This window comes from Danio rerio, chromosome 4 (genome assembly GCF_049306965.1).
Source record: "Danio rerio strain Tuebingen ecotype United States chromosome 4, GRCz12tu, whole genome shotgun sequence".
In the NCBI taxonomy this organism is placed as follows: Eukaryota; Metazoa; Chordata; class Actinopteri; order Cypriniformes; family Danionidae; genus Danio; species Danio rerio.
In genome coordinates, this window is record NC_133179.1 from 38,545,001 (window position 1) to 38,562,503 (window position 17,503).

The 17,503-nt window shown below is 49.2% G+C and overlaps 63 non-coding genes across 63 annotated transcripts; all 63 read right to left on the reverse strand.

The window, feature by feature from the left end:
* Positions 1-6,354: 6,354 nt before the first annotated feature.
* On the reverse strand, positions 6,355-6,473 carry LOC137495221 (5S ribosomal RNA). Its single transcript, XR_011015140.1, has one exon. It is a non-coding gene; the product is annotated as a 5S ribosomal RNA (ribosomal RNA).
* A 58-nt stretch (positions 6,474-6,531) lies between these two features.
* On the reverse strand, positions 6,532-6,650 carry LOC137495222 (5S ribosomal RNA). Its single transcript, XR_011015141.1, has one exon. It is a non-coding gene; the product is annotated as a 5S ribosomal RNA (ribosomal RNA).
* Positions 6,651-6,708: 58 nt separating this feature from the next.
* LOC137495223 (5S ribosomal RNA) lies at positions 6,709-6,827 on the reverse strand. Its single transcript, XR_011015142.1, has one exon. It is a non-coding gene; the product is annotated as a 5S ribosomal RNA (ribosomal RNA).
* A 58-nt stretch (positions 6,828-6,885) lies between these two features.
* Positions 6,886-7,004, reverse strand: LOC137495224 (5S ribosomal RNA). Its single transcript, XR_011015143.1, has one exon. It is a non-coding gene; the product is annotated as a 5S ribosomal RNA (ribosomal RNA).
* Positions 7,005-7,062: 58 nt separating this feature from the next.
* Positions 7,063-7,181, reverse strand: LOC137495225 (5S ribosomal RNA). The gene has a single exon (XR_011015145.1). It is a non-coding gene; the product is annotated as a 5S ribosomal RNA (ribosomal RNA).
* A 58-nt stretch (positions 7,182-7,239) lies between these two features.
* LOC137493743 (5S ribosomal RNA) lies at positions 7,240-7,358 on the reverse strand. The gene has a single exon (XR_011013718.2). It is a non-coding gene; the product is annotated as a 5S ribosomal RNA (ribosomal RNA).
* Positions 7,359-7,416: 58 nt separating this feature from the next.
* LOC137495227 (5S ribosomal RNA) lies at positions 7,417-7,535 on the reverse strand. Its single transcript, XR_011015147.1, has one exon. It is a non-coding gene; the product is annotated as a 5S ribosomal RNA (ribosomal RNA).
* Positions 7,536-7,593: 58 nt separating this feature from the next.
* LOC137492840 (5S ribosomal RNA) lies at positions 7,594-7,712 on the reverse strand. Its single transcript, XR_011012813.2, has one exon. It is a non-coding gene; the product is annotated as a 5S ribosomal RNA (ribosomal RNA).
* Positions 7,713-7,770: 58 nt separating this feature from the next.
* On the reverse strand, positions 7,771-7,889 carry LOC137495228 (5S ribosomal RNA). Its single transcript, XR_011015148.1, has one exon. It is a non-coding gene; the product is annotated as a 5S ribosomal RNA (ribosomal RNA).
* A 58-nt stretch (positions 7,890-7,947) lies between these two features.
* On the reverse strand, positions 7,948-8,066 carry LOC137493744 (5S ribosomal RNA). Its single transcript, XR_011013719.2, has one exon. It is a non-coding gene; the product is annotated as a 5S ribosomal RNA (ribosomal RNA).
* Positions 8,067-8,124: 58 nt separating this feature from the next.
* LOC137494042 (5S ribosomal RNA) lies at positions 8,125-8,243 on the reverse strand. The gene has a single exon (XR_011014017.2). It is a non-coding gene; the product is annotated as a 5S ribosomal RNA (ribosomal RNA).
* A 58-nt stretch (positions 8,244-8,301) lies between these two features.
* On the reverse strand, positions 8,302-8,420 carry LOC137495229 (5S ribosomal RNA). Its single transcript, XR_011015149.1, has one exon. It is a non-coding gene; the product is annotated as a 5S ribosomal RNA (ribosomal RNA).
* A 58-nt stretch (positions 8,421-8,478) lies between these two features.
* LOC137495230 (5S ribosomal RNA) lies at positions 8,479-8,597 on the reverse strand. Its single transcript, XR_011015150.1, has one exon. It is a non-coding gene; the product is annotated as a 5S ribosomal RNA (ribosomal RNA).
* A 58-nt stretch (positions 8,598-8,655) lies between these two features.
* On the reverse strand, positions 8,656-8,774 carry LOC137494043 (5S ribosomal RNA). The gene has a single exon (XR_011014018.2). It is a non-coding gene; the product is annotated as a 5S ribosomal RNA (ribosomal RNA).
* A 58-nt stretch (positions 8,775-8,832) lies between these two features.
* LOC137493728 (5S ribosomal RNA) lies at positions 8,833-8,951 on the reverse strand. Its single transcript, XR_011013703.2, has one exon. It is a non-coding gene; the product is annotated as a 5S ribosomal RNA (ribosomal RNA).
* Positions 8,952-9,009: 58 nt separating this feature from the next.
* On the reverse strand, positions 9,010-9,128 carry LOC137495231 (5S ribosomal RNA). Its single transcript, XR_011015151.2, has one exon. It is a non-coding gene; the product is annotated as a 5S ribosomal RNA (ribosomal RNA).
* Positions 9,129-9,186: 58 nt separating this feature from the next.
* Positions 9,187-9,305, reverse strand: LOC137495232 (5S ribosomal RNA). The gene has a single exon (XR_011015152.1). It is a non-coding gene; the product is annotated as a 5S ribosomal RNA (ribosomal RNA).
* Positions 9,306-9,363: 58 nt separating this feature from the next.
* LOC137495233 (5S ribosomal RNA) lies at positions 9,364-9,482 on the reverse strand. Its single transcript, XR_011015153.1, has one exon. It is a non-coding gene; the product is annotated as a 5S ribosomal RNA (ribosomal RNA).
* Positions 9,483-9,540: 58 nt separating this feature from the next.
* LOC137493745 (5S ribosomal RNA) lies at positions 9,541-9,659 on the reverse strand. Its single transcript, XR_011013720.2, has one exon. It is a non-coding gene; the product is annotated as a 5S ribosomal RNA (ribosomal RNA).
* Positions 9,660-9,717: 58 nt separating this feature from the next.
* Positions 9,718-9,836, reverse strand: LOC137495234 (5S ribosomal RNA). The gene has a single exon (XR_011015154.2). It is a non-coding gene; the product is annotated as a 5S ribosomal RNA (ribosomal RNA).
* A 58-nt stretch (positions 9,837-9,894) lies between these two features.
* On the reverse strand, positions 9,895-10,013 carry LOC137495235 (5S ribosomal RNA). Its single transcript, XR_011015155.1, has one exon. It is a non-coding gene; the product is annotated as a 5S ribosomal RNA (ribosomal RNA).
* Positions 10,014-10,071: 58 nt separating this feature from the next.
* Positions 10,072-10,190, reverse strand: LOC137495236 (5S ribosomal RNA). The gene has a single exon (XR_011015156.1). It is a non-coding gene; the product is annotated as a 5S ribosomal RNA (ribosomal RNA).
* A 58-nt stretch (positions 10,191-10,248) lies between these two features.
* On the reverse strand, positions 10,249-10,367 carry LOC137495238 (5S ribosomal RNA). The gene has a single exon (XR_011015158.1). It is a non-coding gene; the product is annotated as a 5S ribosomal RNA (ribosomal RNA).
* A 58-nt stretch (positions 10,368-10,425) lies between these two features.
* LOC137495239 (5S ribosomal RNA) lies at positions 10,426-10,544 on the reverse strand. The gene has a single exon (XR_011015159.1). It is a non-coding gene; the product is annotated as a 5S ribosomal RNA (ribosomal RNA).
* A 58-nt stretch (positions 10,545-10,602) lies between these two features.
* On the reverse strand, positions 10,603-10,721 carry LOC137495240 (5S ribosomal RNA). The gene has a single exon (XR_011015160.1). It is a non-coding gene; the product is annotated as a 5S ribosomal RNA (ribosomal RNA).
* Positions 10,722-10,779: 58 nt separating this feature from the next.
* LOC137495241 (5S ribosomal RNA) lies at positions 10,780-10,898 on the reverse strand. The gene has a single exon (XR_011015161.2). It is a non-coding gene; the product is annotated as a 5S ribosomal RNA (ribosomal RNA).
* Positions 10,899-10,956: 58 nt separating this feature from the next.
* On the reverse strand, positions 10,957-11,075 carry LOC137495242 (5S ribosomal RNA). Its single transcript, XR_011015162.1, has one exon. It is a non-coding gene; the product is annotated as a 5S ribosomal RNA (ribosomal RNA).
* A 58-nt stretch (positions 11,076-11,133) lies between these two features.
* On the reverse strand, positions 11,134-11,252 carry LOC137495243 (5S ribosomal RNA). The gene has a single exon (XR_011015163.1). It is a non-coding gene; the product is annotated as a 5S ribosomal RNA (ribosomal RNA).
* A 58-nt stretch (positions 11,253-11,310) lies between these two features.
* LOC137495244 (5S ribosomal RNA) lies at positions 11,311-11,429 on the reverse strand. The gene has a single exon (XR_011015164.1). It is a non-coding gene; the product is annotated as a 5S ribosomal RNA (ribosomal RNA).
* A 57-nt stretch (positions 11,430-11,486) lies between these two features.
* Positions 11,487-11,605, reverse strand: LOC137495245 (5S ribosomal RNA). Its single transcript, XR_011015165.1, has one exon. It is a non-coding gene; the product is annotated as a 5S ribosomal RNA (ribosomal RNA).
* Positions 11,606-11,663: 58 nt separating this feature from the next.
* LOC137493674 (5S ribosomal RNA) lies at positions 11,664-11,782 on the reverse strand. Its single transcript, XR_011013649.2, has one exon. It is a non-coding gene; the product is annotated as a 5S ribosomal RNA (ribosomal RNA).
* A 58-nt stretch (positions 11,783-11,840) lies between these two features.
* LOC137493490 (5S ribosomal RNA) lies at positions 11,841-11,959 on the reverse strand. Its single transcript, XR_011013462.2, has one exon. It is a non-coding gene; the product is annotated as a 5S ribosomal RNA (ribosomal RNA).
* Positions 11,960-12,017: 58 nt separating this feature from the next.
* LOC137495246 (5S ribosomal RNA) lies at positions 12,018-12,136 on the reverse strand. The gene has a single exon (XR_011015166.1). It is a non-coding gene; the product is annotated as a 5S ribosomal RNA (ribosomal RNA).
* A 57-nt stretch (positions 12,137-12,193) lies between these two features.
* On the reverse strand, positions 12,194-12,312 carry LOC137495247 (5S ribosomal RNA). Its single transcript, XR_011015167.1, has one exon. It is a non-coding gene; the product is annotated as a 5S ribosomal RNA (ribosomal RNA).
* Positions 12,313-12,370: 58 nt separating this feature from the next.
* On the reverse strand, positions 12,371-12,489 carry LOC137493866 (5S ribosomal RNA). The gene has a single exon (XR_011013841.2). It is a non-coding gene; the product is annotated as a 5S ribosomal RNA (ribosomal RNA).
* Positions 12,490-12,547: 58 nt separating this feature from the next.
* LOC137495249 (5S ribosomal RNA) lies at positions 12,548-12,666 on the reverse strand. Its single transcript, XR_011015169.1, has one exon. It is a non-coding gene; the product is annotated as a 5S ribosomal RNA (ribosomal RNA).
* Positions 12,667-12,724: 58 nt separating this feature from the next.
* Positions 12,725-12,843, reverse strand: LOC137495250 (5S ribosomal RNA). The gene has a single exon (XR_011015170.1). It is a non-coding gene; the product is annotated as a 5S ribosomal RNA (ribosomal RNA).
* Positions 12,844-12,901: 58 nt separating this feature from the next.
* LOC137493746 (5S ribosomal RNA) lies at positions 12,902-13,020 on the reverse strand. Its single transcript, XR_011013721.2, has one exon. It is a non-coding gene; the product is annotated as a 5S ribosomal RNA (ribosomal RNA).
* A 58-nt stretch (positions 13,021-13,078) lies between these two features.
* LOC137495251 (5S ribosomal RNA) lies at positions 13,079-13,197 on the reverse strand. The gene has a single exon (XR_011015171.1). It is a non-coding gene; the product is annotated as a 5S ribosomal RNA (ribosomal RNA).
* A 58-nt stretch (positions 13,198-13,255) lies between these two features.
* On the reverse strand, positions 13,256-13,374 carry LOC137495252 (5S ribosomal RNA). Its single transcript, XR_011015172.1, has one exon. It is a non-coding gene; the product is annotated as a 5S ribosomal RNA (ribosomal RNA).
* A 58-nt stretch (positions 13,375-13,432) lies between these two features.
* LOC137495253 (5S ribosomal RNA) lies at positions 13,433-13,551 on the reverse strand. The gene has a single exon (XR_011015173.1). It is a non-coding gene; the product is annotated as a 5S ribosomal RNA (ribosomal RNA).
* Positions 13,552-13,609: 58 nt separating this feature from the next.
* LOC137495254 (5S ribosomal RNA) lies at positions 13,610-13,728 on the reverse strand. Its single transcript, XR_011015174.1, has one exon. It is a non-coding gene; the product is annotated as a 5S ribosomal RNA (ribosomal RNA).
* Positions 13,729-13,786: 58 nt separating this feature from the next.
* On the reverse strand, positions 13,787-13,905 carry LOC137495255 (5S ribosomal RNA). The gene has a single exon (XR_011015175.1). It is a non-coding gene; the product is annotated as a 5S ribosomal RNA (ribosomal RNA).
* A 58-nt stretch (positions 13,906-13,963) lies between these two features.
* LOC137493971 (5S ribosomal RNA) lies at positions 13,964-14,082 on the reverse strand. The gene has a single exon (XR_011013946.2). It is a non-coding gene; the product is annotated as a 5S ribosomal RNA (ribosomal RNA).
* A 58-nt stretch (positions 14,083-14,140) lies between these two features.
* Positions 14,141-14,259, reverse strand: LOC137495256 (5S ribosomal RNA). Its single transcript, XR_011015176.1, has one exon. It is a non-coding gene; the product is annotated as a 5S ribosomal RNA (ribosomal RNA).
* A 58-nt stretch (positions 14,260-14,317) lies between these two features.
* Positions 14,318-14,436, reverse strand: LOC137495257 (5S ribosomal RNA). Its single transcript, XR_011015177.1, has one exon. It is a non-coding gene; the product is annotated as a 5S ribosomal RNA (ribosomal RNA).
* A 58-nt stretch (positions 14,437-14,494) lies between these two features.
* Positions 14,495-14,613, reverse strand: LOC137494103 (5S ribosomal RNA). The gene has a single exon (XR_011014078.2). It is a non-coding gene; the product is annotated as a 5S ribosomal RNA (ribosomal RNA).
* A 58-nt stretch (positions 14,614-14,671) lies between these two features.
* Positions 14,672-14,790, reverse strand: LOC137493803 (5S ribosomal RNA). The gene has a single exon (XR_011013777.2). It is a non-coding gene; the product is annotated as a 5S ribosomal RNA (ribosomal RNA).
* A 58-nt stretch (positions 14,791-14,848) lies between these two features.
* Positions 14,849-14,967, reverse strand: LOC137495258 (5S ribosomal RNA). Its single transcript, XR_011015178.1, has one exon. It is a non-coding gene; the product is annotated as a 5S ribosomal RNA (ribosomal RNA).
* Positions 14,968-15,025: 58 nt separating this feature from the next.
* On the reverse strand, positions 15,026-15,144 carry LOC137493680 (5S ribosomal RNA). Its single transcript, XR_011013655.2, has one exon. It is a non-coding gene; the product is annotated as a 5S ribosomal RNA (ribosomal RNA).
* A 58-nt stretch (positions 15,145-15,202) lies between these two features.
* Positions 15,203-15,321, reverse strand: LOC137495260 (5S ribosomal RNA). Its single transcript, XR_011015180.1, has one exon. It is a non-coding gene; the product is annotated as a 5S ribosomal RNA (ribosomal RNA).
* Positions 15,322-15,379: 58 nt separating this feature from the next.
* LOC137495261 (5S ribosomal RNA) lies at positions 15,380-15,498 on the reverse strand. The gene has a single exon (XR_011015181.1). It is a non-coding gene; the product is annotated as a 5S ribosomal RNA (ribosomal RNA).
* Positions 15,499-15,556: 58 nt separating this feature from the next.
* Positions 15,557-15,675, reverse strand: LOC137495262 (5S ribosomal RNA). The gene has a single exon (XR_011015182.1). It is a non-coding gene; the product is annotated as a 5S ribosomal RNA (ribosomal RNA).
* Positions 15,676-15,733: 58 nt separating this feature from the next.
* LOC137495263 (5S ribosomal RNA) lies at positions 15,734-15,852 on the reverse strand. Its single transcript, XR_011015183.1, has one exon. It is a non-coding gene; the product is annotated as a 5S ribosomal RNA (ribosomal RNA).
* A 58-nt stretch (positions 15,853-15,910) lies between these two features.
* LOC137495264 (5S ribosomal RNA) lies at positions 15,911-16,029 on the reverse strand. Its single transcript, XR_011015184.1, has one exon. It is a non-coding gene; the product is annotated as a 5S ribosomal RNA (ribosomal RNA).
* A 58-nt stretch (positions 16,030-16,087) lies between these two features.
* On the reverse strand, positions 16,088-16,206 carry LOC137491589 (5S ribosomal RNA). Its single transcript, XR_011011561.1, has one exon. It is a non-coding gene; the product is annotated as a 5S ribosomal RNA (ribosomal RNA).
* A 58-nt stretch (positions 16,207-16,264) lies between these two features.
* On the reverse strand, positions 16,265-16,383 carry LOC137493513 (5S ribosomal RNA). Its single transcript, XR_011013485.2, has one exon. It is a non-coding gene; the product is annotated as a 5S ribosomal RNA (ribosomal RNA).
* Positions 16,384-16,441: 58 nt separating this feature from the next.
* LOC137491590 (5S ribosomal RNA) lies at positions 16,442-16,560 on the reverse strand. Its single transcript, XR_011011562.1, has one exon. It is a non-coding gene; the product is annotated as a 5S ribosomal RNA (ribosomal RNA).
* A 58-nt stretch (positions 16,561-16,618) lies between these two features.
* On the reverse strand, positions 16,619-16,737 carry LOC137491591 (5S ribosomal RNA). Its single transcript, XR_011011563.1, has one exon. It is a non-coding gene; the product is annotated as a 5S ribosomal RNA (ribosomal RNA).
* A 58-nt stretch (positions 16,738-16,795) lies between these two features.
* Positions 16,796-16,914, reverse strand: LOC137491592 (5S ribosomal RNA). The gene has a single exon (XR_011011564.1). It is a non-coding gene; the product is annotated as a 5S ribosomal RNA (ribosomal RNA).
* Positions 16,915-16,972: 58 nt separating this feature from the next.
* Positions 16,973-17,091, reverse strand: LOC137494145 (5S ribosomal RNA). Its single transcript, XR_011014120.2, has one exon. It is a non-coding gene; the product is annotated as a 5S ribosomal RNA (ribosomal RNA).
* A 58-nt stretch (positions 17,092-17,149) lies between these two features.
* LOC137493949 (5S ribosomal RNA) lies at positions 17,150-17,268 on the reverse strand. Its single transcript, XR_011013924.2, has one exon. It is a non-coding gene; the product is annotated as a 5S ribosomal RNA (ribosomal RNA).
* Positions 17,269-17,326: 58 nt separating this feature from the next.
* On the reverse strand, positions 17,327-17,445 carry LOC137492824 (5S ribosomal RNA). The gene has a single exon (XR_011012797.2). It is a non-coding gene; the product is annotated as a 5S ribosomal RNA (ribosomal RNA).
* Between the last annotated feature and the right edge of the window lie 58 nt (positions 17,446-17,503).

Sequence of the window (17,503 nt, forward strand, 5' to 3'; positions counted from 1 at the left end):
TATTCGAGTGCTTTTAAGGACTAAACTTACCTGAAATTGGCGAAAGCAGCCGCATGAGCAGCTTTGTTGACAGCCAGATTGAGTGCCGTTGCTTAGGGATTAGGGTGTTGACTCCAAAATAGTCGATTCCTCTATTCCTCAATGGACATTGTGCTGGAATTGACTTGAAGACAGGAATCGACTGCCAGAGACGAGTCTGTTTTTTATTTTAACCCTCCAGAATGAAGCAGTTACACGCTACACTACAGTTATAACGCTCATTCAGAGCACGATGAACATCGAAGACAAGTTTTACGTGTTTGCTTTTGAATTTTGAGACCACGAGCATTAGAATTAGTGTTACGGGAGTGCTTTTGTAACGTTATTATGTGACCATAGAACGGCTAAAACAGAACATCCTCCTAAAGTAATATTCAAAACGTTATTATATGACTAAAGGAGGACCATCGGAAAACGTTCTGTTAATGATAGAAAGGTTCTCTTTGTAATGTTATTATGTGACCATGGAATGACCAAAACAGAACATCCTCCTCAAGTCATTTTGGAAACATTATTATATGACTAAAGGAAGACCATGTGAAAACGTTCTGTTAATGTTAGAAAGGTTCTCTTTGTAACGTTATTATGTGACCATAGCAGGACCAAAACAGAATGTCATCCTCAAGTCATATTGGAAACGTTATTATATGACTAAAAGAGAACATTTTAAGAACATCCCTAATGTTCTGTAAAGGTTCTGAACTTTCATTACCTTTAGAGAACTTTCAGTGAACGTTGCGCAAGGTCGCAAGAACGTCGCCTCCTACCTGGGCATTGACCCAGAGACTGTTTAGATTAGGGATGCCCAAACACGGGCTGTTTCTCAAGTCAAAGAACACAGAGAATGGACTTGCGTTCTTGTGGAGAACGGTCTTGCCAGGTGTCCTTGGAAGAACAAACTCAGGAGACCATGAGGGCAGAGAATGCGTCCTTTGAGAAATGAGATGCTGTGTTCTTCCTGATGGTCACATGACCTTCACGCGTTTTAAATGGTAAATTATTTAAACATTACAGCATTCATACAACAATTTATTGTTTTCCCCCTTTTAAAAATATATACTTTGCATAAAAACATTACAAATATACTCTGCACAATATAAATAAAACTGATTTTAATACGAATTTCAGCAAACAAACACCCTTAATGTGTTTATTCCTTTATTAAGATGTCCATTGTAATGTTTACTTTTACTGTTTCATTTAGGGAAACTCCTGAGCTAAATAAGTTAAATCTCTGAACTTTAATAATAAATCTAAATAAAAAGCTGCACTTTTTTGCTGAGCAAGTTTGGTGCTCAAGTCTGCATCGGTGAATCCTCGATATCAAGATCACATCCGGGAAGTTTCACGCATCCTCTGTTCTTGCGGTCTTGAGTATTGGAACTGAACTTTGGCAGCTGATGATGACGTTGCACGAGAACACGAGGACGCAAGACCGCTGAAGAACGCATATTGAGAAACAGCCACAATCCTGAAGGGCCGATGTCCTGCAGATTTTAGCTCCAACTTGCCTCAACAAACCTGCATGGATGTTTCTAGAAAGCCTAGTATGAGATTGATTAGCTAGTCCAGGTGAGTCTAATTGGGATTGGAAATAAACTTTGCTGGACACCGGCCCTCCAGGACCGAGTATGGGCACCCCTGTTTTAGATGCATGTCACTGATGAGAAGATGATGGATATTTACAGTATGATGACCGAACTGGCCTTAATTGTGGCCCAGCAGGCACAAGACGTCAACATGCTGTCAGATTGAAATTGTACCCTAAGGTCGTGGAGATGGTGCATTTTGTTTGTAATTGAAAATCAGGTTTACATCCAAACTCAAAGTCAGCCCGATGTCACTGTCCAATGTCCAACCTAAAACCAACCAAATTTCAACGTCTAATGATGTTGTGAGCTTGATGTTGTGTCTACGTTTTCACCATGACATCTATCAGACGTTGAATTTTGGTTGCTATAACTGATGAATAAATGTCAGTGTTTGACGTCAATATGATGTTGGTTTAAGATGTTGGCTCGACATTGGATTTTGGTCACTTTCTAACAACCTAAAATCAACCAAATAACAACGTTATTTGATGTCATTATTGGACATCAAAATAATGTTGTTCTTAGACGCTGACTAGACATTGAATTTTGTTCACCTGACATCACAACCTAAATCTAATCTAATATTAGCGTCTTATGACATTGTGTGCCTGCTGGGCCATAACTAAATGCACTACAGAATGTTAGGGAATACACACATCAACAAATTACATGTAAATGTATCAACTTTTAACAGCATAATACTCAGTATTCACTACTCATGAGTACTTTTACTTTGAGTAATATTTGCAACAGGTACATTTATTCTACTCTCACTATATTTTTTATGCAAGTAATGGTATTTTTACTTAAGTATGCTTTCTCAGTACTCTTTCCACCACTGTCGGTGGGAAATAATCTTTCCTGACCAACCTGTCGAGATGTCCTGCGCCTGGAAGTACGTGCCTGATGCCAAATGCCTCTGACCTGCCATCAGGATTTTGGGGACGTCATGAAATTGTGGACTTTGTTTGTTGATAGTTGTGCGGTTAAACAAACCAGAGGGTTCTAAGGCCAGGCTGGTCTGCCCGAACAGGTGTGTCCATTTCCCGTGAGCCTTCGGCCGCACCTCTTGGCACGATTGGGAAAAAAGCAGGGGTTCTAAGGCCAGGCTGGTCTGACCGAGCAGGTGCATCCATTTCCCGCTAGCCTTTGGCCGCGCGTCCTGGCACAATGGAAAAAAGCAGGTGGTCTAAGGGCAGGCTGGTCTGCCCGAGTAAAAGTGTCTGTTTCTTGCAAGCCGTCAGCCGTGGGTCCTGGCTCAATGGCAAAAAAGCAGGGGATCAATGGCCAAGCCGTCTGCCTGAGCAGCTGTGTCTGTTTCCTGCGAGCCTTTGGCTGTGCGTTCTGGCCAAATAGGAAAGAACCAGGGGAGCTATAACCAGGCTGATCTGCCCAAGCAGGTGCATCTTTTTCCCGTGAGCCTTTGGTTGCGCATCCTGGCTCAATGGGAAAGAAGCAGGGGTCTATGGCCAAGCCATCTGCCCGAGCAGTTGCATCCGTTTCTGGCGAGCATTTGGTCGTGCATCCCGGCATGGTTGGGAAAGAACCAAGGGGTCTGTACGTAGACTAGCTGTCCCAGAAAACTTGTTTGAACTCCTATATTATCTGTTGCTAGAACTACGCGTCGTTGGTGCACCCCAGCCACCTCAAAATTTGAGCACTGCCATAGGTAGTTGAACTGGGAAAGGCTGGTGCACCCCAGCTATCTGAACCACAGTACATTAAGGTGGTGGAGAGGGTGGTGCCCCACAACCAGGTGGGTCACCAACAGAACAACTAGCACATGCTTTTTCTCTAAGTCCATGTTCCCGGGCTTAAAAGTGGGGTGCTCGGGCACTGCTGGAGAACAGGTGTCAATCAAGAGAACCCTGTGGGGCTGGCGATGGCCCCAGAAAGGGTGTGGGTCCCTGGGCAGAAGGGGTGTGATTTGTGGGATATTGAGCTCAGTGGTTCCAGCCCCCCTAACGTGGACCCTGGCTCCCTGGGAAGGGTGTGGGTCCCCGGGCAAGCTTTGGTCAAGTGAGAGCTAGTGCAGTGAGTTTGCACGGTGGTGGGTCTTTCTAGCAAGCGTCTGGAACGACTAGGCCAGTTTGTGGGATTGTTGGTCTTTCTAGCGAGCTATCATGGTCCAGTTGGAAGATGGCTGGTCTAATGACTGGTGGGCACAATGACGCCCACTAAATGTCCTGAAAAAGTGCATGTTCGATCAGGTTCTACGATTCTTTTTGAAAAAGGGAAAAGCCGTGCAAAAGCTCCCATGGCTGGCGCAGTAAAGCTGCCCAAAAAGGTGTGTGTGTTTGGTGGGGTTTTACTAAACACTTTGAAAAAGGAAAAGCAGTGCTCAAGCTTCAGCGGCTGGTGCAGTAAAGCTGCCCAAAACGGTGCGTTTTCGATAGGGCTCATACCATCCCTTTGTGGGAAAGAGAAGGAAAAAAAGCTGTGCAAAAGCTCCCACGGCTGGCACAGTAAAGCTGCCAAAATGGTGCGTGTTCGATGGGGCTCATACCATCCCTTTGTGGGAAAGAGAAAGAAAAAGGCTGTGTAAAAGCTCCGACGGCTGGCGCAGTAAAGCTGCCCAAACGGTGCGTTGTTCCTTGGACACACATGGTTCCTTTGAAAGAGGAATGGGGAAATCCCCCAAAAGTAGTTACAGCTTATCCATGCATTGGACCAAGGGGATCTTGAAGGTATCGGTTTATACCCCTGGTTCAGGGGTGGATGTTTTCCCCTTTAAGAAGTGTCACCAGCGTCATGACTCGGAAGTGGATGCCTCTGCCGCCTCCTTTTAAACCATTCCCCTCAGTGTGTAAGTCTTTCCCTGCAGCATTGATCTTGGATGGTCATGGCTGAATGTACACTCTGCTTCAGTCTACAGCCGGCTCTTGTCGCACCTGTTAGCGGTTGACAAGGTGACAAACTCGGAAGAGAAGAGGCTTTTGCTCTCGCTCAGCGCTGGCAATAAGGACACACGTAAGATGCTGTGCCGGGTGCCCAGCTGTTGCAGAACACCGGCCCGTCTAGACAGACACCTGAAGCAGCACACAGAGCTCTCTGTCTCTGGCCGGAAAGAGGCCATGGGAAGAGCAAAGCATCGAAAAGTGACTCAGGAGTTGTTGCTCAGGAGTAGTTGCGTGGTTGCAATCGAATTAATGGGCGGTTCCTGTGGTGTCTCGGTTACCGTGGTCGGAAGACGATGATTGGGAACCAGTTGGCCCAGAAGCCGAGTGTCTGTGTGCTGAACCTTGCTGCATGCTTACTACAGAGTGCATCCAGTCCCAGCTCATAGATCTCAGCAAGCTGGTGGGGGGGGAAGAGGAGGAGAAGGTAGTCTCCTGCTCAGCCGGCACCACTTCCCCGACCCGGCCCCCAGGCAAGGGGTGGCCAAAGATCCTACACCCCCCAGACCTCTGGAAGCCTACGTCTCACAAAAGTACTCCTACCCGGACTATGTTCCCGCCCTGAGTTGAGTATAGTTATGGCACTTTTCTGTTGGGCTGGTGGGGGTATATCATCAGGGCAGACTTTAGACTTTCGTCCCATTTCTGCAGACCTGCTCTTGGAAGAGATTGAGGGTTATAAACTGGAAAGCGAGTTCACTGGCCGTCTGCAAAACGTCTCATCCAAACTGAGGAGAATCAAGTCAAGTCAAGAGTTTTATTTGTCACATAAATAATAATACAAAGTATGACCAGCAGTGAATGAAGGTCAGGTCCGCTCCAGAGACAGTGCAAGTATAGATAAACAAAAATTAAATAATAATAAGAAAAATATGTGCAAAAAATAATGATAAAATTATACAAAGTAATAAGAATAGCAGCAATATGAGGTAGCTTATAGATATGACTAATACAGTGATATATACGTAGAGTCAAGTGATGTATAACACCGGGTTAGAATTTAGAAGCCTGATGGCCTGGGGAAAGAAGCTCCTCCTAAGTCTCTCAGTTTTTGCCATCAAGCTACAGAAAAGCTTACCAGATGGAAGCAAAGTGGATAGGTAATTACCAGGGTGATTTAAGTCCTTACAGATTTTAACAGTTCTATTTTTACAGCGTTTGAGATGGATGTCCTGCTAGGAGGGGAGAGCAGACATTGAGATGCGCTCAGCTAATCGCACAACTCTTTGAAGTGCTTTGCGGTCCTGGTTTGAGCTGTTTCCATACCACATTGAGATACATTGAGTCAATACGCTTTCTATGGTCCCTGAATAGAAAGTTTTTAGGATTGATCAAGGCGTTCCTAGGGTATATGGAAAGGCTAAGTGGATCTAGAGAACTTCTTTTTTCTCAATGAGCCAGTGGGAATCCGAGCTTGGTACACAGCAGATTTTAAGCTCTCTTTCACAGAATATGCTGGCACATTGTGGTGCACGAGGTGAGAAATAAGCAGGTGAAAGATGGCAGACTGATCTCCAAGGCCAGCCTGGTAGCCAGCCGCTGACACCAGACTGCTGGAAGAAAAATCCCTGCCCTTCTAGGTGAATAATAAGACCCCCGGTGAAAACTGACTTTTTTTTTTTTTTTTTTTTTTTTTTTTTTTTTTTGTGGCACACCAACAGCTTAAGACAGCTATTTAAAACAGGCGCAGCACCAGGGACCGAGCGCAGCTCAGCTGGCATCGACACAGCACCGACAGAAACAATGCCTTGAAGGCGAGAAAAAATAATGGCAGCGAAGCTGTGACCCGGGGAAGTCTATCAGCTGCCAAATGAAGCACTTCGAAAAGCTTACAGCACCTGGTATTCCCAGGCGGTCTCCCATCCAAGTACTAACCAGGCCCGACCCTGCTTTACTTCCGAGTTCAGATGAGATCGGGCATTTCCAGGGTGGTATGGCCGTAAGCGAAAGAGGCTGTCAAGCGTTGGCTATTTAAATCAGCTGCCAAATGAAGCACTTCGAAAAGCTTACAGCACCTGGTATTCCCAGGCGGTCTCCCATCCAAGTACTAACCAGGCCCGACCCTGCTTTACTTCCGAGTTCAGATGAGATCGGGCATTTCCAGGGTGGTATGGCCGTAAGCGAAAGAGGCTGTCAAGCGTTGGCTATTTAAATCAGCTGCCAAATGAAGCACTTCGAAAAGCTTACAGCACCTGGTATTCCCAGGCGGTCTCCCATCCAAGTACTAACCAGGCCCGACCCTGCTTTACTTCCGAGTTCAGATGAGATCGGGCATTTCCAGGGTGGTATGGCCGTAAGCGAAAGAGGCTGTCAAGCGTTGGCTATTTAAATCAGCTGCCAAATGAAGCACTTCGAAAAGCTTACAGCACCTGGTATTCCCAGGCGGTCTCCCATCCAAGTACTAACCAGGCCCGACCCTGCTTTACTTCCGAGTTCAGATGAGATCGGGCATTTCCAGGGTGGTATGGCCGTAAGCGAAAGAGGCTGTCAAGCGTTGGCTATTTAAATCAGCTGCCAAATGAAGCACTTCGAAAAGCTTACAGCACCTGGTATTCCCAGGCGGTCTCCCATCCAAGTACTAACCAGGCCCGACCCTGCTTTACTTCCGAGTTCAGATGAGATCGGGCATTTCCAGGGTGGTATGGCCGTAAGCGAAAGAGGCTGTCAAGCGTTGGCTATTTAAATCAGCTGCCAAATGAAGCACTTCGAAAAGCTTACAGCACCTGGTATTCCCAGGCGGTCTCCCATCCAAGTACTAACCAGGCCCGACCCTGCTTTACTTCCGAGTTCAGATGAGATCGGGCATTTCCAGGGTGGTATGGCCGTAAGCGAAAGAGGCTGTCAAGCGTTGGCTATTTAAATCAGCTGCCAAATGAAGCACTTCGAAAAGCTTACAGCACCTGGTATTCCCAGGCGGTCTCCCATCCAAGTACTAACCAGGCCCGACCCTGCTTTACTTCCGAGTTCAGATGAGATCGGGCATTTCCAGGGTGGTATGGCCGTAAGCGAAAGAGGCTGTCAAGCGTTGGCTATTTAAATCAGCTGCCAAATGAAGCACTTCGAAAAGCTTACAGCACCTGGTATTCCCAGGCGGTCTCCCATCCAAGTACTAACCAGGCCCGACCCTGCTTTACTTCCGAGTTCAGATGAGATCGGGCATTTCCAGGGTGGTATGGCCGTAAGCGAAAGAGGCTGTCAAGCGTTGGCTATTTAAATCAGCTGCCAAATGAAGCACTTCGAAAAGCTTACAGCACCTGGTATTCCCAGGCGGTCTCCCATCCAAGTACTAACCAGGCCCGACCCTGCTTTACTTCCGAGTTCAGATGAGATCGGGCATTTCCAGGGTGGTATGGCCGTAAGCGAAAGAGGCTGTCAAGCGTTGGCTATTTAAATCAGCTGCCAAATGAAGCACTTCGAAAAGCTTACAGCACCTGGTATTCCCAGGCGGTCTCCCATCCAAGTACTAACCAGGCCCGACCCTGCTTTACTTCCGAGTTCAGATGAGATCGGGCATTTCCAGGGTGGTATGGCCGTAAGCGAAAGAGGCTGTCAAGCGTTGGCTATTTAAATCAGCTGCCAAATGAAGCACTTCGAAAAGCTTACAGCACCTGGTATTCCCAGGCGGTCTCCCATCCAAGTACTAACCAGGCCCGACCCTGCTTTACTTCCGAGTTCAGATGAGATCGGGCATTTCCAGGGTGGTATGGCCGTAAGCGAAAGAGGCTGTCAAGCGTTGGCTATTTAAATCAGCTGCCAAATGAAGCACTTCGGAAAGCTTACAGCACCTGGTATTCCCAGGCGGTCTCCCATCCAAGTACTAACCAGGCCCGACCCTGCTTTACTTCCGAGTTCAGATGAGATCGGGCATTTCCAGGGTGGTATGGCCGTAAGCGAAAGAGGCTGTCAAGCGTTGGCTATTTAAATCAGCTGCCAAATGAAGCACTTCGAAAAGCTTACAGCACCTGGTATTCCCAGGCGGTCTCCCATCCAAGTACTAACCAGGCCCGACCCTGCTTTACTTCCGAGTTCAGATGAGATCGGGCATTTCCAGGGTGGTATGGCCGTAAGCGAAAGAGGCTGTCAAGCGTTGGCTATTTAAATCAGCTGCCAAATGAAGCACTTCGAAAAGCTTACAGCACCTGGTATTCCCAGGCGGTCTCCCATCCAAGTACTAACCAGGCCCGACCCTGCTTTACTTCCGAGTTCAGATGAGATCGGGCATTTCCAGGGTGGTATGGCCGTAAGCGAAAGAGGCTGTCAAGCGTTGGCTATTTAAATCAGCTGCCAAATGAAGCACTTCGAAAAGCTTACAGCACCTGGTATTCCCAGGCGGTCTCCCATCCAAGTACTAACCAGGCCCGACCCTGCTTTACTTCCGAGTTCAGATGAGATCGGGCATTTCCAGGGTGGTATGGCCGTAAGCGAAAGAGGCTGTCAAGCGTTGGCTATTTAAATCAGCTGCCAAATGAAGCACTTCGRAAAGCTTACAGCACCTGGTATTCCCAGGCGGTCTCCCATCCAAGTACTAACCAGGCCCGACCCTGCTTTACTTCCGAGTTCAGATGAGATCGGGCATTTCCAGGGTGGTATGGCCGTAAGSGAAAGAGGCTGTCAAGCGTTGGCTATTTAAATCAGCTGCCAAATGAAGCACTTCGAAAAGCTTACAGCACCTGGTATTCCCAGGCGGTCTCCCATCCAAGTACTAACCAGGCCCGACCCTGCTTTACTTCCGAGTTCAGATGAGATCGGGCATTTCCAGGGTGGTATGGCCGTAAGCGAAAGAGGCTGTCAAGCGTTGGCTATTTAAATCAGCTGCCAAATGAAGCACTTCGAAAAGCTTACAGCACCTGGTATTCCCAGGCGGTCTCCCATCCAAGTACTAACCAGGCCCGACCCTGCTTTACTTCCGAGTTCAGATGAGATCGGGCATTTCCAGGGTGGTATGGCCGTAAGCGAAAGAGGCTGTCAAGCGTTGGCTATTTAAATCAGCTGCCAAATGAAGCACTTCGAAAAGCTTACAGCACCTGGTATTCCCAGGCGGTCTCCCATCCAAGTACTAACCAGGCCCGACCCTGCTTTACTTCCGAGTTCAGATGAGATCGGGCATTTCCAGGGTGGTATGGCCGTAAGCGAAAGAGGCTGTCAAGCGTTGGCTATTTAAATCAGCTGCCAAATGAAGCACTTCGAAAAGCTTACAGCACCTGGTATTCCCAGGCGGTCTCCCATCCAAGTACTAACCAGGCCCGACCCTGCTTTACTTCCGAGTTCAGATGAGATCGGGCATTTCCAGGGTGGTATGGCCGTAAGSGAAAGAGGCTGTCAAGCGTTGGCTATTTAAATCAGCTGCCAAATGAAGCACTTCGAAAAGCTTACAGCACCTGGTATTCCCAGGCGGTCTCCCATCCAAGTACTAACCAGGCCCGACCCTGCTTTACTTCCGAGTTCAGATGAGATCGGGCATTTCCAGGGTGGTATGGCCGTAAGCGAAAGAGGCTGTCAAGCGTTGGCTATTTAAATCAGCTGCCAAATGAAGCACTTCGAAAAGCTTACAGCACCTGGTATTCCCAGGCGGTCTCCCATCCAAGTACTAACCAGGCCCGACCCTGCTTTACTTCCGAGTTCAGATGAGATCGGGCATTTCCAGGGTGGTATGGCCGTAAGCGAAAGAGGCTGTCAAGCGTTGGCTATTTAAATCAGCTGCCAAATGAAGCACTTCGAAAAGCTTACAGCACCTGGTATTCCCAGGCGGTCTCCCATCCAAGTACTAACCAGGCCCGACCCTGCTTTACTTCCGAGTTCAGATGAGATCGGGCATTTCCAGGGTGGTATGGCCGTAAGCGAAAGAGGCTGTCAAGCGTTGGCTATTTAAATCAGCTGCCAAATGAAGCACTTCGAAAAGCTTACAGCACCTGGTATTCCCAGGCGGTCTCCCATCCAAGTACTAACCAGGCCCGACCCTGCTTTACTTCCGAGTTCAGATGAGATCGGGCATTTCCAGGGTGGTATGGCCGTAAGCGAAAGAGGCTGTCAAGCGTTGGCTATTTAAATCAGCTGCCAAATGAAGCACTTCGAAAAGCTTACAGCACCTGGTATTCCCAGGCGGTCTCCCATCCAAGTACTAACCAGGCCCGACCCTGCTTTACTTCCGAGTTCAGATGAGATCGGGCATTTCCAGGGTGGTATGGCCGTAAGCGAAAGAGGCTGTCAAGCGTTGGCTATTTAAATCAGCTGCCAAATGAAGCACTTCGAAAAGCTTACAGCACCTGGTATTCCCAGGCGGTCTCCCATCCAAGTACTAACCAGGCCCGACCCTGCTTTACTTCCGAGTTCAGATGAGATCGGGCATTTCCAGGGTGGTATGGCCGTAAGSGAAAGAGGCTGTCAAGCGTTGGCTATTTAAATCAGCTGCCAAATGAAGCACTTCGAAAAGCTTACAGCACCTGGTATTCCCAGGCGGTCTCCCATCCAAGTACTAACCAGGCCCGACCCTGCTTTACTTCCGAGTTCAGATGAGATCGGGCATTTCCAGGGTGGTATGGCCGTAAGCGAAAGAGGCTGTCAAGCGTTGGCTATTTAAATCAGCTGCCAAATGAAGCACTTCGAAAAGCTTACAGCACCTGGTATTCCCAGGCGGTCTCCCATCCAAGTACTAACCAGGCCCGACCCTGCTTTACTTCCGAGTTCAGATGAGATCGGGCATTTCCAGGGTGGTATGGCCGTAAGCGAAAGAGGCTGTCAAGCGTTGGCTATTTAAATCAGCTGCCAAATGAAGCACTTCGAAAAGCTTACAGCACCTGGTATTCCCAGGCGGTCTCCCATCCAAGTACTAACCAGGCCCGACCCTGCTTTACTTCCGAGTTCAGATGAGATCGGGCATTTCCAGGGTGGTATGGCCGTAAGCGAAAGAGGCTGTCAAGCGTTGGCTATTTAAATCAGCTGCCAAATGAAGCACTTCGAAAGCTTACAGCACCTGGTATTCCCAGGCGGTCTCCCATCCAAGTACTAACCAGGCCCGACCCTGCTTTACTTCCGAGTTCAGATGAGATCGGGCATTTCCAGGGTGGTATGGCCGTAAGCGAAAGAGGCTGTCAAGCGTTGGCTATTTAAATCAGCTGCCAAATGAAGCACTTCGAAAAGCTTACAGCACCTGGTATTCCCAGGCGGTCTCCCATCCAAGTACTAACCAGGCCCGACCCTGCTTTACTTCCGAGTTCAGATGAGATCGGGCATTTCCAGGGTGGTATGGCCGTAAGCGAAAGAGGCTGTCAAGCGTTGGCTATTTAAATCAGCTGCCAAATGAAGCACTTCGAAAAGCTTACAGCACCTGGTATTCCCAGGCGGTCTCCCATCCAAGTACTAACCAGGCCCGACCCTGCTTTACTTCCGAGTTCAGATGAGATCGGGCATTTCCAGGGTGGTATGGCCGTAAGCGAAAGAGGCTGTCAAGCGTTGGCTATTTAAATCAGCTGCCAAATGAAGCACTTCGAAAAGCTTACAGCACCTGGTATTCCCAGGCGGTCTCCCATCCAAGTACTAACCAGGCCCGACCCTGCTTTACTTCCGAGTTCAGATGAGATCGGGCATTTCCAGGGTGGTATGGCCGTAAGCGAAAGAGGCTGTCAAGCGTTGGCTATTTAAATCAGCTGCCAAATGAAGCACTTCGAAAGCTTACAGCACCTGGTATTCCCAGGCGGTCTCCCATCCAAGTACTAACCAGGCCCGACCCTGCTTTACTTCCGAGTTCAGATGAGATCGGGCATTTCCAGGGTGGTATGGCCGTAAGCGAAAGAGGCTGTCAAGCGTTGGCTATTTAAATCAGCTGCCAAATGAAGCACTTCGAAAAGCTTACAGCACCTGGTATTCCCAGGCGGTCTCCCATCCAAGTACTAACCAGGCCCGACCCTGCTTTACTTCCGAGTTCAGATGAGATCGGGCATTTCCAGGGTGGTATGGCCGTAAGCGAAAGAGGCTGTCAAGCGTTGGCTATTTAAATCAGCTGCCAAATGAAGCACTTCGAAAAGCTTACAGCACCTGGTATTCCCAGGCGGTCTCCCATCCAAGTACTAACCAGGCCCGACCCTGCTTTACTTCCGAGTTCAGATGAGATCGGGCATTTCCAGGGTGGTATGGCCGTAAGCGAAAGAGGCTGTCAAGCGTTGGCTATTTAAATCAGCTGCCAAATGAAGCACTTCGAAAAGCTTACAGCACCTGGTATTCCCAGGCGGTCTCCCATCCAAGTACTAACCAGGCCCGACCCTGCTTTACTTCCGAGTTCAGATGAGATCGGGCATTTCCAGGGTGGTATGGCCGTAAGCGAAAGAGGCTGTCAAGCGTTGGCTATTTAAATCAGCTGCCAAATGAAGCACTTCGAAAAGCTTACAGCACCTGGTATTCCCAGGCGGTCTCCCATCCAAGTACTAACCAGGCCCGACCCTGCTTTACTTCCGAGTTCAGATGAGATCGGGCATTTCCAGGGTGGTATGGCCGTAAGCGAAAGAGGCTGTCAAGCGTTGGCTATTTAAATCAGCTGCCAAATGAAGCACTTCGAAAAGCTTACAGCACCTGGTATTCCCAGGCGGTCTCCCATCCAAGTACTAACCAGGCCCGACCCTGCTTTACTTCCGAGTTCAGATGAGATCGGGCATTTCCAGGGTGGTATGGCCGTAAGCGAAAGAGGCTGTCAAGCGTTGGCTATTTAAATCAGCTGCCAAATGAAGCACTTCGAAAAGCTTACAGCACCTGGTATTCCCAGGCGGTCTCCCATCCAAGTACTAACCAGGCCCGACCCTGCTTTACTTCCGAGTTCAGATGAGATCGGGCATTTCCAGGGTGGTATGGCCGTAAGCGAAAGAGGCTGTCAAGCGTTGGCTATTTAAATCAGCTGCCAAATGAAGCACTTCGAAAAGCTTACAGCACCTGGTATTCCCAGGCGGTCTCCCATCCAAGTACTAACCAGGCCCGACCCTGCTTTACTTCCGAGTTCAGATGAGATCGGGCATTTCCAGGGTGGTATGGCCGTAAGCGAAAGAGGCTGTCAAGCGTTGGCTATTTAAATCAGCTGCCAAATGAAGCACTTCGAAAAGCTTACAGCACCTGGTATTCCCAGGCGGTCTCCCATCCAAGTACTAACCAGGCCCGACCCTGCTTTACTTCCGAGTTCAGATGAGATCGGGCATTTCCAGGGTGGTATGGCCGTAAGCGAAAGAGGCTGTCAAGCGTTGGCTATTTAAATCAGCTGCCAAATGAAGCACTTCGAAAAGCTTACAGCACCTGGTATTCCCAGGCGGTCTCCCATCCAAGTACTAACCAGGCCCGACCCTGCTTTACTTCCGAGTTCAGATGAGATCGGGCATTTCCAGGGTGGTATGGCCGTAAGCGAAAGAGGCTGTCAAGCGTTGGCTATTTAAATCAGCTGCCAAATGAAGCACTTCGAAAAGCTTACAGCACCTGGTATTCCCAGGCGGTCTCCCATCCAAGTACTAACCAGGCCCGACCCTGCTTTACTTCCGAGTTCAGATGAGATCGGGCATTTCCAGGGTGGTATGGCCGTAAGCGAAAGAGGCTGTCAAGCGTTGGCTATTTAAATCAGCTGCCAAATGAAGCACTTCGAAAAGCTTACAGCACCTGGTATTCCCAGGCGGTCTCCCATCCAAGTACTAACCAGGCCCGACCCTGCTTTACTTCCGAGTTCAGATGAGATCGGGCATTTCCAGGGTGGTATGGCCGTAAGCGAAAGAGGCTGTCAAGCGTTGGCTATTTAAATCAGCTGCCAAATGAAGCACTTCGAAAAGCTTACAGCACCTGGTATTCCCAGGCGGTCTCCCATCCAAGTACTAACCAGGCCCGACCCTGCTTTACTTCCGAGTTCAGATGAGATCGGGCATTTCCAGGGTGGTATGGCCGTAAGCGAAAGAGGCTGTCAAGCGTTGGCTATTTAAATCAGCTGCCAAATGAAGCACTTCGAAAAGCTTACAGCACCTGGTATTCCCAGGCGGTCTCCCATCCAAGTACTAACCAGGCCCGACCCTGCTTTACTTCCGAGTTCAGATGAGATCGGGCATTTCCAGGGTGGTATGGCCGTAAGCGAAAGAGGCTGTCAAGCGTTGGCTATTTAAATCAGCTGCCAAATGAAGCACTTCGRAAAGCTTACAGCACCTGGTATTCCCAGGCGGTCTCCCATCCAAGTACTAACCAGGCCCGACCCTGCTTTACTTCCGAGTTCAGATGAGATCGGGCATTTCCAGGGTGGTATGGCCGTAAGCGAAAGAGGCTGTCAAGCGTTGGCTATTTAAATCAGCTGCCAAATGAAGCACTTCGAAAAGCTTACAGCACCTGGTATTCCCAGGCGGTCTCCCATCCAAGTACTAACCAGGCCCGACCCTGCTTTACTTCCGAGTTCAGATGAGATCGGGCATTTCCAGGGTGGTATGGCCGTAAGCGAAAGAGGCTGTCAAGCGTTGGCTATTTAAATCAGCTGCCAAATGAAGCACTTCGAAAAGCTTACAGCACCTGGTATTCCCAGGCGGTCTCCCATCCAAGTACTAACCAGGCCCGACCCTGCTTTACTTCCGAGTTCAGATGAGATCGGGCATTTCCAGGGTGGTATGGCCGTAAGCGAAAGAGGCTGTCAAGCGTTGGCTATTTAAATCAGCTGCCAAATGAAGCACTTCGAAAAGCTTACAGCACCTGGTATTCCCAGGCGGTCTCCCATCCAAGTACTAACCAGGCCCGACCCTGCTTTACTTCCGAGTTCAGATGAGATCGGGCATTTCCAGGGTGGTATGGCCGTAAGCGAAAGAGGCTGTCAAGCGTTGGCTATTTAAATCAGCTGCCAAATGAAGCACTTCGAAAAGCTTACAGCACCTGGTATTCCCAGGCGGTCTCCCATCCAAGTACTAACCAGGCCCGACCCTGCTTTACTTCCGAGTTCAGATGAGATCGGGCATTTCCAGGGTGGTATGGCCGTAAGCGAAAGAGGCTGTCAAGCGTTGGCTATTTAAATCAGCTGCCAAATGAAGCACTTCGAAAAGCTTACAGCACCTGGTATTCCCAGGCGGTCTCCCATCCAAGTACTAACCAGGCCCGACCCTGCTTTACTTCCGAGTTCAGATGAGATCGGGCATTTCCAGGGTGGTATGGCCGTAAGCGAAAGAGGCTGTCAAGCGTTGGCTATTTAAATCAGCTGCCAAATGAAGCACTTCGAAAAGCTTACAGCACCTGGTATTCCCAGGCGGTCTCCCATCCAAGTACTAACCAGGCCCGACCCTGCTTTACTTCCGAGTTCAGATGAGATCGGGCATTTCCAGGGTGGTATGGCCGTAAGCGAAAGAGGCTGTCAAGCGTTGGCTATTTAAATCAGCTGCCAAATGAAGCACTTCGAAAAGCTTACAGCACCTGGTATTCCCAGGCGGTCTCCCATCCAAGTACTAACCAGGCCCGACCCTGCTTTACTTCCGAGTTCAGATGAGATCGGGCATTTCCAGGGTGGTATGGCCGTAAGCGAAAGAGGCTGTCAAGCGTTGGCTATTTAAATCAGCTGCCAAATGAAGCACTTCGRAAAGCTTACAGCACCTGGTATTCCCAGGCGGTCTCCCATCCAAGTACTAACCAGGCCCGACCCTGCTTTACTTCCGAGTTCAGATGAGATCGGGCATTTCCAGGGTGGTATGGCCGTAAGCGAAAGAGGCTGTCAAGCGTTGGCTATTTAAATCAGCTGCCAAATGAAGCACTTCGAAAAGCTTACAGCACCTGGTATTCCCAGGCGGTCTCCCATCCAAGTACTAACCAGGCCCGACCCTGCTTTACTTCCGAGTTCAGATGAGATCGGGCATTTCCAGGGTGGTATGGCCGTAAGCGAAAGAGGCTGTCAAGCGTTGGCTATTTAAATCAGCTGCCAAATGAAGCACTTCGAAAAGCTTACAGCACCTGGTATTCCCAGGCGGTCTCCCATCCAAGTACTAACCAGGCCCGACCCTGCTTTACTTCCGAGTTCAGATGAGATCGGGCATTTCCAGGGTGGTATGGCCGTAAGCGAAAGAGGCTGTCAAGCGTTGGCTATTTAAATCAGCTGCCAAATGAAGCACTTCGAAAAGCTTACAGCACCTGGTATTCCCAGGCGGTCTCCCATCCAAGTACTAACCAGGCCCGACCCTGCTTTACTTCCGAGTTCAGATGAGATCGGGCATTTCCAGGGTGGTATGGCCGTAAGCGAAAGAGGCTGTCAAGCGTTGGCTATTTAAATCAGCTGCCAAATGAAGCACTTCGAAAAGCTTACAGCACCTGGTATTCCCAGGCGGTCTCCCATCCAAGTACTAACCAGGCCCGACCCTGCTTTACTTCCGAGTTCAGATGAGATCGGGCATTTCCAGGGTGGTATGGCCGTAAGCGAAAGAGGCTGTCAAGCGTTGGCTATTTAAATCAGCTGCCAAATGAAGCACTTCGAAAAGCTTACAGCACCTGGTATTCCCAGGCGGTCTCCCATCCAAGTACTAACCAGGCCCGACCCTGCTTTACTTCCGAGTTCAGATGAGATCGGGCATTTCCAGGGTGGTATGGCCGTAAGCGAAAGAGGCTGTCAAGCGTTGGCTATTTAAATCAGCTGCCAAATGAAGCACTTCGAAAAGCTTACAGCACCTGGTATTCCCAGGCGGTCTCCCATCCAAGTACTAACCAGGCCCGACCCTGCTTTACTTCCGAGTTCAGATGAGATCGGGCATTTCCAGGGTGGTATGGCCGTAAGCGAAAGAGGCTGTCAAGCGTTGGCTATTTAAATCAGCTGCCAAATGAAGCACTTCGAAAAGCTTACAGCACCTGGTATTCCCAGGCGGTCTCCCATCCAAGTACTAACCAGGCCCGACCCTGCTTTACTTCCGAGTTCAGATGAGATCGGGCATTTCCAGGGTGGTATGGCCGTAAGCGAAAGAGGCTGTCAAGCGTTGGCTATTTAAATCAGCTGCCAAATGAAGCACTTCGAAA